This window comes from Gossypium hirsutum, chromosome D08 (assembly GCF_007990345.1).
Source record: "Gossypium hirsutum isolate 1008001.06 chromosome D08, Gossypium_hirsutum_v2.1, whole genome shotgun sequence".
In the NCBI taxonomy this organism is placed as follows: Eukaryota; Viridiplantae; Streptophyta; class Magnoliopsida; order Malvales; family Malvaceae; genus Gossypium; species Gossypium hirsutum.
The window spans coordinates 10874505-10884596 of NC_053444.1; the positions used below are offsets into that span (position 1 = coordinate 10874505).

Here is a 10092-nt window from a genome sequence, read left to right on the forward strand (position 1 = left end):
CACGACATAAATATATATTTTTATAAAATATTATAGTTGATTTTCCTTTTAACAATCGAAATTTATTTTATACTAAGAAAATATTTGTAATAATCAATGTCATACTTAATAATAAATAATGCTTAATTTAAATTACATATATTACATATATGAGAGTACAGATTGACACATTAAAGTTGCAAGGGATAAATGAAGCTAAGCATTATTTAAACAAATACTCATATTTATATAATTAAAATATTCATATTTTTATACTAGGTTAAAATATGTCATAAGTCATTGCATTCTTCGTAAATTTGAAATTTAGTCCATATGCTTTTATTTTTGGGTTAGTCCTACATTTTAGATATCAAAATTCAAGTTCAGTTATTAGCATTAAAATATTTTGTTAAATTTATGTTCATTATAATGTCACTTTTTAGTTACATGAATACCGAGTATATTTTATTTAAAAATGTGACATCAACAAAATTGAAAAAAAAATTAACAATGTTAACAATTGAACTTGATTTTAAAAATTGAAAAGTAGAGGGTCTAAATTATTGAAAATAAAAGTACAATGATTAAATTCCAAAATTTTGAAGAGTACATAGATTTATGGCATATTTAACCTTTATACTAAAAAATATTTATTATTAATATATTTATAATTGTAATAAATATTTATTATTAAAATATTAATATTGAATATTTTTCAATAATATATGAAGAATATTATTTAAAATTAATATTTTTAAAATTTATTATTAAAATAAAATTAAAATATTAAATAATTTATTAAAATAATAAATTATTATATGATTAGATATAGATAATTAAATATGTATGTTTAATAATATTAAAAATTATAATATTTTATATTAATATTTTATTCATATAAAATATTTTTAAAAATAAAAAATTATTAATAATATAATAATATTAAGCTTAACTTAAGTTAATTTTTATATAAAAATAAAATCACTCATAAAAGAGCTCTTTTCTAGAAAATAACCTACGTTTTTCAAAAGAGTAAGTCATTTTATAAGAAAAATGGTTTATTTTCTATTGATCAAGCTATTTTTCATAAAACAAATACAGGAAAATAGAGAAAAGATTTTTTCAGAAGCCATTTTCAGTGAAACAAATGGAGCCTATGAGAATAAAATGTGAGAATATATTTTTTATAATTTTTTTAAAACATATTTAAAATTATTATTAATTATTACATTTAAATTAATAATTATTCTATTTAATTTTTGAAATTATTTTATTAATATTTATACACTATTTATTAGTTTGTATAAATTTTAACTAAAGTTAAGGATTATCTTTGATGATTATAATTTTAATGGTCAAAAGTTATGTGCTCAAATCTTACATGAACCAAAATTTTATATATTTTGTAATGAATGTGGATTTGAATAATCGATGGATAATGATATTTAGTTCGAATTCATATTTGAATTTTAAAAGTCGGATAATTTGTGGATTCAAATTTTTAAGCAGATTCACAGATTCAAATGATCTAAAATTTACAGATAGCTGACCCACTATCATTTTTAGACCCACATTCAACTTGATATGTGCTTGCCCCACGAGTTTACTTCTTAATGGTTATCAATTTAAGGAGAGGCCTCATATTGTACTAAGTTAAATTAATGATACTCGACAATTAACATATTTATCTTTATTTTCTTTAAGAAAAATATATTTATCCCTATTTGTATAACAAGATTAATACATAGAATAGATATTAGTGGGACTGTTAAGTATGAATCATTTAATGATGAAAAAGAAGGCTACTTACATAATACAAATTTCATGGCTACGTAAGACAAGAACAATAATTTGATATTCCTTTCCCTTCTAACTCAAGGCAATAAATGTCCCAAGAACTCTTTCGGACATACAACGACTCAACATACACACACGTCCCTCTCACCTCATCTTTCCCTATGGGTTATTTTTTTTGTCTAGAAATCAAAGTCAACATTCAAAAGCCAAGAACATGGTAAAGGCGAAACCGAAGGCATTAATAATGTGATCCTATCACAAGAACATGGCATCCTAAGAGTTATAAGAACATGTGATAGTTATAAACTTCAACAACTTGTACTGCCTCCGGGATCTCTGGTCTGGACCACAATTTCTTCGGAACTTATCAAACCACTTTCCAATCACCTAACCATAGTGCAAGAACGCAGCAAATTACCATCACCAATGACTACTGCAGCCGCATTCACTTCCTATCAGTTAATTGAAATATTTTCTTTTATTAGTTTAATCACATGGATACATAATGGTTTAAAAGAATGAAGTCAAGTTTAAGGCTATAGACTGTGAAGAAAGCATTAGACAAGGCTAATGATCCATGAGTAATCAAAATTATTCTATTCAGGCCCAAGTAGATATATTTAATTATGTTGAATGGATCCCAATCCTTGCGGCGGCCAGAGATCATGAAAGACACGTGTAGGGCAAACGCTGATTGTTTTTGTTAGAAGCTGAACAGTTATCCCACATAGGAGAAAAATATCAAAGTCGGATGGTATTTAAAATAGAACCAAGGCACACATGGTCACGACCTTACTTGAACAGGATCTGTTCTATAGGCTCGTACCTCTGTGTCCCTAAGTTCAAAGGAGACAAGATTCCAAGTCTGGTTGATGAACCATGACTGTGTGATCTGAGCGTGATTATTGGTCTGGTGTTTCCCTTGCTGGTTTCACTTCGACCGCAGAGGATCGTTCTCAGCTTGCCTTGCGCGGTTGGGAAGGTCACGCAGTTGTCTGACAGACTCTCTCCCCTTTTCCCTTTTTTTCTTTTTCCATTTGAATTTGCAGGCTTATTGCATACAGATAGTTCCTTTGCAGTGTTGTTTGAAGCAAAATTTGGGGGATTTTAGAAGGCAAGCCCTGCAGAGATAGTAATTGAGAGTTGAATGGCTAGAAACTTACCAAATATGAGTTTAGAATTTGCAATGCTGCCATTCTTAGATTAACGCACTTTCACCAGATTAACAGCAAATAAAACTCCCATATCTATTCTTATATATATATATACAACAAAAAAGCTAAAAATGTTTTTTCAGGTCATTAGTCATCCTCGGCAATGCTTTACCGCACAAATCTAACCAAGGCCCCAATCATAAGGTTGTTACTATTTAAAACTACAATAATGCCTCGTAAGAAAATTATATCTGCAACATCAACTGCTCATTCTCGCTTTGCAGTTTGTTTTATCAAATAGCCTTATGTTTTTCTTTTTCAAATTGTACTTATAAGAAGTTGATGCCTTGAGTCTAAGCCCTACAGAGAATGTTGCTGATAAGTGCTAATAGTAATATGTTTTAACTTTATTCTTAACATGTTTTTGAATGATTATTCGATGTTAACTTTGAATTTTATACTTTTAATCCTTTTAAATTCTTGTTTTGATGCTTAATAGAGTACTTGAGAGTAAAAAGAGTGAAAATTAGAGTGTTGGAGCTAGCTATAGGTGTCACACGAGCTAGCCAATTCCACAGGCCAAACTACGCAGTCGTGTAACCCACAGAGGCATGTGGTAGGCCGTGTCAATTTTATGAGATTTCACACCAAACTTCGAAAAATCGCAATTTTTAGGTTTTTCAGGTATTTTAAGACATACATGACAAAAGAAAAAGATAGAAGAGAGTCATTATAGAATATTCAAGAAAACAATTTGGAAAACACCAATGAAGCCAACTTTAAAGCAGATTTCTGTCAAGATTGAAGATTCCCAATTGATTTCTTAAGAAGTTGTCGTGAGTTTCTTTATTTCTTTCGATTATACTATATATTAGATGTTTTTATTTTTAAGCATGGACTAATTTTCTAAACACCTAAAGGACATAAACCCTATAATGGATTTTGTCTTTTAATTTTAATTTTACGCAATAAATACTTAGTTTATTGTTCTTAATTATGTGTGCTTAATTCTTGGTTTAATATTTTTAGATTACTAATCTATATTTGATGTGCTTAAATCGGTGGTTGAATAGTATCTATTTAAGAGTAGATCTTGTAACACCCCTTACCCGAGACCGTCGCCGGAATCAAGTACGAGATGTTATCCAATCTAACTTACCAATTCGGAGCATAAAAATTTGCTTTTAAAATTAAATTCACTGTTCACAACAAAACTATCCACCTGCGCGACTGTCACTAATTTACTTATAACTCAAGTTACGAAACTCAAAATTTAAATCTGTAAATTTTCCCTGAAACTAGACTCATATTCCTACTTACCATAAAATTTTCAGAATTTTTGACTTATCCAATTAGTGCATTTTATTCATTAAATTATCCCCTGTTTCACAGCTCGACAGGTCTGACCTCTTGGCACTAAAAATAAATTATCTCATTGCACAAAATTCATATAAGGTTATCGTTTGTTTATTTTGAAAATAGACTACTAAGAAATCTATACATATAAATTATGACCCATAATTATTTCTGTACAATTTATAATGATTTTCCAAAGTCAGAACAGGGGACTTCAAAAACCATTCTGACCCTGTCTCACTAAAATTCAAATATCTCAAAATACAGAATTCATTTTCCTACACCGTTTCTTTCATATAAAAATAGACTTGATAAGCTTTAATTCCATATATAATTCACTCTCTAATTACATTTATACTATTTATAGTGATTTTTCACATTCACATCACTGCTGCTGTTAAAGAAACTGCTTCTTTGAATTAGTTACCATTTAACATACATAACACCCAAAACATAATTTTTACTAACTATTTCAATAGCTAATCTTAGCCATATCATTTGAACATGCTCAAAATGATTAAGACTCTATACATGCCATAGTTTAAACATTTTGAAAAGCACATAATACCGAGATGATTATGATAGTGTGATACGAGCTCCGACGATCCCCAATTCGATCAAGTTCAAATCACTATAAAACAAAGGAAAGAAAGAAAGGTGTAAGCTATAAATAGCTTAGTAAGTTACATGTAAACAATAATTACTCATTTAATAATTAACACTTTTAACATATAACTAATCAAAACATTTCTTAGCAATTTCAATCACTTACACATGCACAATCTTACCAATTCACTTGCATATACATTTTCACACTTAACATTTATCACATATGCTCAATTCTTTCAATTGTACCTGCATACACACTTCATTTCATATTCAGTTTAACCCATCATTAATCCCGTTGAACACTCGGAATATACACAGATACGTAGAGATTTAGCACATAAGTGCAACACTGATATGTAGCCGAAGCTACCACTGTTATGTAGCCGAAGCTACCACTGAAATGTAGCCGAAGCTACCACTGAAACGTAGCCGAAGCTACCACTGATCAATAACACTGGAAATGTCCAGGGGCCTGCTCACACAAGCTGTCAGGTGTTTGCAACACATACTAGATCACCCAGCACCCGAGACTCATTGTAACACTGTAACACTGATCTCTAGTGACATGTCACTTGTATCCACTTCTATTCCTAAGTTCAACCGGGAATTTACACTTAACACTTTATTTTCAACACTTTAACACTTGAATAATTCATGAACAATTTTCCTTCCACATTCAATATTAATTCACATATCAAATATAATTCACAATTTATAAAAATATAACTATTATTTACACGTAACTTACTTCAGATGCAAAACGACTATTTTTGTAATTTAGTCGATAACTTTCTCTTTTCCCCGATCACTTCCACTATTTCTTCTTTCTTCATCTATATTAATACAATTTAATACATTTTATCAACATTTCATTCAAATACAATTCATACACAACATTTTGGCAAATTTACATTTTTCCCCAAAACTTTTCAAAAATTCCACTTTTGTCCCTAAGCTCGTAAAAATAAAATTCACTAAATTCTTAAATTTCAAACTTCACTAAATCATATTTCATGCTCATAACAGCCCTCAATTTCACAAAATCACAACTTTATGCACATTTTACCATTTTTCACAATTTAGCCCTTTTTCAACATTTTCATTGAAATTCATCTAGTAAAACTTGTAATTAACACTTCAAACATTCATTATCTAACATCACTAATCAATTTGCAATTATATCATGAATGGGTCAATTTTTAAACTTTAATTTCATTTAAATTAAATGGTAGAAACATGAAATTCAAGCATCAATAAGCATAAAAATACGAAAATAATTAAAAACGGGGAAAGAAATCACTTACAATTGAGCTTAGGAAGATCAAGAACCCTAGCTATGGTGACATGAATGTTTTTGGCAGCAAACGTCTGATTTTGAAGAAGATGGACACTTAATTTTCACTTTATTTTGTCTTTTACTCAATTTGGACAAAAATGCCCTTGACCCATTACTTAGATATTTTTCTAGAATTACCCTTTTGTGTCCATATCACTAATTTATGGTCTAATTGCCACATAAACACTTCCAATTTCATGCAATAATTCAATTAAGTCATTTAATCACTAATTAGACACACTTTGCATTTTTCTCAATTTAGTCCTAAAAATTTAATTAGGCACTAAATCATTAAAATTTTCTATTCATATTTTCACACAATATTTCAATCAATCAGTAACTAATAAAAATTTATAAAATTAAATTATTTCACTTCGGATTTGTGGTTACGAAACCACTAATCCGATTAGGCCCAATTTCGAGCTATCACAGATCTTGCATAATTAAGTGGAGTTGCATGCAATACTAGAAATAGAACGATATAAATCTACAAGATTAGAGTCAAATCTAACAGTGGAATCCATAAATTGAGTTAAAGCAATAATAGAGGTTTTAATTAGAAAGAAATTTCAATTAATCAACCTAGAGTCAGTTGCTTTTATGCTCGAACGAGATATTAACATAATTTAGGGATTTCTGTGGATCAATGTGCTAAGTAAAGAAATTGCGTAATTTAGTGTAACATCCTATACCTGATCTGGTCGCCTAGCTTGAATACTAGGACGTCTTATGTATGTGATGCTTTGCACACGTTTAGATATCTGTTTCGCAATAGAAATGGTTAGTCTATATTAGGCAAATCCAGGTCTTAGGCATTGACAAGCTGTAAAACATATATTAATGTATCTTAAAAGAACCAGGGATTATATGCTTGTGTATTCTAGGGAGGACCTTACTCCTGTTGGATACACAGACTTAGACTTTCAAACCTATAAAGATTCGAGGAAATCAACGTCGGGAAATGTATTCGTTCTAGACCGTGGAGCCATATTATGGAGAAGTGTAAAACAAACTTGCATTGCTGACTCTACTATAGATGCCGAGTATGTGGCTGCTTCTGAGGCAACGAAAAAAGCAATATGGCTTCGAAAGTTCTTAACCGAACTTGAAGTTATTCCTGGTATGGAAAAAGCTATAACACTGTATTGTGATAATAGTGTTGCAATAGCAAATACCAAGAAAATAAGAAGTCACAAGAGGACGAAACACATTGATCGAAAGTATCACTTGATACGAGAGGCTTGATACGAGAGACAGTAGTTGAAGGAATTGTAGATGTAATGAAAGTAGCTTCTGAAAATAACATTGTGGATCTGTTTACTAAGACACTCGTGACTGGGAGATTTAACAAACACGTTGAGAATATTGGAATGCGAAACATGACACATTTATTCCATTCCCATACTGTAGTAAACATGTAACTGTTTTCTATTTATTTGAACGATGAATAAATAAATAAAGTTAATTTCACATTTTACTATTATGTCTTTTATATATTTTTTTGTCTTTCAAATTGTGACAAACAAATATTAGCTCATTAATTGTCCAAATTTCAAACTAAAGATAAGTGGCATTGTGAAGAACATTTACATTGCGAGAAAGACAACTTACTTCAATAGATAATATAAATGAGTCCGTAATGTAACAACCAGTTTCTGAGTCTGTCCGGAATAGTAGTTTTGGGACCAATTAACGAAATAAAAATATTTATTTTACTATTTTAATAAATTTTAGAGCATGATAGAATGATAGTATAAAAATTTCGTTAAGAAATTTTACCGTTTAAATGCTTAATTTGATAAAAGGACTTAATCGCGTAAAATGCAAAAGTAGCATGCTATAAGTTAAGAGTATTTATTTGCTATGATAAGTTGAATGTGAGGTCCTTATTATGTTATTGGACCAATGACAGTGGTGCTGGTCATAAATGACCTTAAAATATGTGAATTATGCATTTATTTCATTAATGTTAAAGTGGTAATTATATATTTAAGTTAATTATAATAAACCATAACAAAATGGTTCATTATTTTCTCATCTTTTTGAACCGAAAAAAAGAAAGGAATAGGTTTTTGAATGCTTAAACCATTCGGAACTTGTGTGGCTTGATTAAGGTATTTCTTTGCTCGATTTTTGATGATTTTTTATGTTTTTGAGATCGTTGCTTTGTATTCTAGTTAGCCCGTACCTCAATTTCTAAAAATTTTGATGATTTTGAAATGTTTCATTGTTGAATACTAGTATATTTTGAAGTAATATGCTAGATTATTGATGGATATTGATATGTATACAAATTTTATAAAGTGAATTTTGACAAAAATAAGCATTAGGGATTTAATTAAAAAATAAAAATATTGTTGTTAGGAATGTGAAATAAATGAAAATATGGGCTGATTAGAAACTATATAGTATTCGGCTAAGTATATGTATAAAGAAATTTCATATATTTTGTGTATTTGTGAATTAGGGACTAAAGTGTCAAAATGTGAAAATATGAGGGCTATTTGGTAAAAAGGCTAAAATATATGTATCTGGATTGAATTGAATGATTTGATGAATAAATGAGTTAAATTTGAATTTATATAGATCAAGATAAACAAATACCGGAACTTGATCATTGAATGCTTAAATGATGAATTTGAATAGTTACCGAGTCCCGTTTGGACCGTAGAAAGTTGTTAGATACGAGTGACATGTCACTAGGGTTACCGATTTGGTCGAGCTTTTGCATTTTTTATGGACTAGCTCGTCAGAGCTTACCGTTTCAGCTCAATAGAGCCTACTATTTATCAGCTCAGAAAGAGTTTATCGATCATGGATCGGAAGAGCAAAAAGGATAATGAATTGACGGATTACTGATAAATACACTTAGTGTGTATCACCCGAGTATCTATCAATATTCTACGAAGTTCAATGGGCATAATTATTGTTACTGATCATATGAATAAGCTATGTAATTATATGGATGAATTACTGTCGATATGTATAGGTTACTGTTGATACATATAAATTTCTATTATTGCTGATGAATTACATGTTATACGAACAGGAACGAATTCATATAAATGTTATACATATGAATTGATTTTAATTGCTTTAATGCTTAATGTTAAATTGGTAAGTTTAATACAGGCTTACTAAGCTTAATACTTATTTAGTTCATTTTATTATGTCCTATAGATTTCGGAAGCTAGCTCAATTTCGGATGAGGTCGGAGATTTGCTATCACACTATCCTGACGATATTTGGTGCTTTTGGACCTTATGTAAATAATGTAAATATGGCATGTATAAGTTAGTTTATGGGTTGAATTAATGGGTTGAATTATATGGTCTTTTATGTTGGTGAATGTGGTATGAATTTTGGGGTTTGATCAAGCCATGTGATATGGCTTGAATTGGAAATGTTTGGTTTGGTATGGAAGCATTATGTGTTATGCTCATTTTGCGGTGATTTTGATAAATGATATTTTTGCATAAATGAGACATATGTGTGGCCAAATGAAATGTCATTTTGGTATGTGTATACTTGTGAATTCGGTAAGATTTTGATTTGGTATAACAAGGTTATGGTATGTTTTATAATGTATTGAAATGAGATGTGAACATATGTTTGGATATGAAATTGATATATGAAATTGGCATTGAATTTGCAATGTTTGAGATGGTCTTTAGTAAATGTTCAATGTTTTACTGTTCCAAACTGAATAAAAGGTCCTGTAATGCCCCTTACCTATTCTGGCGACGGTTACGGGATAGGGACGTTACACGTAATCCCGTAAAAGAATCAAAGTGAGCATTTGATTCAAATACTAAGATGGATTATTATGCCATCTACAATTCCAATAGGGGAGATGGCTTG

The 10092-nt window shown here is 29.8% G+C and overlaps 1 non-coding gene across 1 annotated transcript; it reads left to right on the top strand.

Moving 5' to 3' along the window:
* Positions 1–2562: 2562 nt before the first annotated feature.
* On the top strand, positions 2563–2781 carry LOC121220674 (small nucleolar RNA U3). The gene has a single exon (XR_005917893.1). It is a non-coding gene; the product is annotated as a small nucleolar RNA U3 (small nucleolar RNA).
* Positions 2782–10092: the final 7311 nt, after the last annotated feature.